The 1,912-nt window shown below is 43.3% G+C and overlaps 1 protein-coding gene across 11 annotated transcripts in view; it reads left to right on the plus strand.

Moving 5' to 3' along the window:
- Window positions 1-1,235, plus strand: part of LOC143028208 (glutamate receptor-interacting protein 2-like) — a 427,238-nt gene extending 426,003 nt beyond the window's left edge. For all 11 annotated transcript variants that reach the window (XM_076189988.1, XM_076189998.1, XM_076189997.1 and 8 more), the window contains one exon: window positions 1-1,235. This exon is cut by the window's left edge and continues 979 nt beyond it. The gene's annotated coding sequence lies outside the window, so the exon portion shown is untranslated.
- The last annotated feature ends 677 nt before the right edge of the window (window positions 1,236-1,912 follow it).

Here is a 1,912-nt window from a genome sequence, read left to right on the forward strand (position 1 = left end):
AACAGATATACTGGTCACCAATAGTCGAGAAAGGGTTAACCACTTCGGCGGTAGACTCCTGACAGACTAAACTAAACCCACGATCGTTATGACGCACCATTTCCGTCAGATGAATAAAATCGTCTGGCGGCATTAGCCGTGACAGAAACTTCTGATGACAGTGATGGGGGAATGAAAGGACGGTGGCAGTCACTGCGGTGTCCGCAGAGCCCTAAAAGGGACTCGGGGAAAGAAAGAATGACGATGTCCATACTCATAATGGACGTTGATGCCTTACCTCAATTGTTCGTGTATTGTACCGGGGATGGGGATGGGATGTACATAGTCATAAACACTACAACATCAGGATTACAAACGGGCATGATTTGTGCTGCATCGTCATTAATCGGGTCACACAGCAGTGCTTGTTCCGACTGCCGCTGGGTGATTATATTCACCTGGAGGAGGAGGAGGAGGAGGAGAAGGAGGGGATCTTGAACTGGAGCGCCACCGACCAAAACCCCCGCGGGATTCAGGTCCGCCACCTTCGCCCCCTGAGGTGACAAAATCCCCAGACGAGTGGAATCCACACTGCCCGCCGCTGCAGTTCTCTCTGAGTCCATTTCCAGAATTTGGAACAGAAAAATCTCCGAAATCCAGGAAGCTGCAGATTCCAGAGGAGGCGCGTTTCAAACTAGTGGCTCTCCATCTTCGTTCTCTGTACTGGAAATCACTTCGGAGTGGGAAGTGAGAAACCTCTGGGAGGGCAAGCTCTGTCAGTTGCGCCAAGCCGCTGGGAGTTTTAGGCCGCCGTTGGGTCGCCTCCCCGCTTGTCCACGTTTGAGGTTTCCAGCAGAGAGAAGTAACCAGCTACAGCGTTGGGAGTTGTGATGGTCAAGTCAACCCGGCGTGACTTGAAGTCCCAGACTGATTAATGACGATTGGAGTGCTTCATCATTCATTAAGCAGGAGTTGTCTCAGCACTCCACATGATATAACTATGTATAGAGAGCGAGCTTATAGTAATATAGGTATTGACCTAGTCATTTTATTTTCTATTAATAACTGATATCAGTAACTGCTATAGGAAGGCAAAACTATCTAGAGTGAGTGGTGTAATTGGACAGTCGGTTTCTGGATAAAAAAAAATATATATATAAATATATAAATATCTTACATGTAAACTTGTATATCAAAATTTCCGTGTATTTTTATAACAAAGACCACAATATTGTAAATAAAGGACTTTTTGTAATTCCTTTTCGTATACCTTCATCCTTTCGACGTCAAAAAACGGAGATGATACTTCGAGAAAAAAAGAATCGGAATTGAATTGAAATCTATAGAATTTGCCAAAAGTTGTCAGGTAACCGATTTGGTTCAAAATAACGAGGTAAATGTGAGAAAAGATAGAGACAGAGAGATAGAGACAGCGATAGAGATAAAGATAGAAAGATAGAGACCGAGAGAAAGGCTAAGAGAGACAGATAGATACAGATAGGGACAGGGATAGAGATAGACCAAGGTGGAAAGATAGAGATAGACAGATGATAGACAGAAAAAGACAGAGACGGAGATAGACCAAGAGAGAAAGAGAGAGATACAAACAGAAACAGATAAAGATAGATATTGTAGATAGAGATACAAAGATAGAGACAGAGATATACCAAGAGAGACAGAGACATAAACCGACAGAGAAAGACCAAGAGAGATAGACAGGGAGATAGAGACAGAGACAGAGATAGTGACAGAAATAGAGATTAAGAGAAACAAAGAGACCGAGATATAGGTAGACCAAGAGAGACAGAGATAGCTAGATAGAGACAAAGGAATAGACACAGACCGAAAGATATATAAACCAAGAGAGATAGAGATAGATATAGAGATAGACAGCTAGAGAGATAGAGACAGAGATAGACCGAGAGGGATAGAG

The sequence above is a fragment of the Oratosquilla oratoria genome, chromosome 9, assembly GCF_046742065.1.
Source record: "Oratosquilla oratoria isolate Oo_2021 chromosome 9, ASM4674206v1, whole genome shotgun sequence".
Classification (NCBI taxonomy): domain Eukaryota; kingdom Metazoa; phylum Arthropoda; class Malacostraca; order Stomatopoda; family Squillidae; genus Oratosquilla; species Oratosquilla oratoria.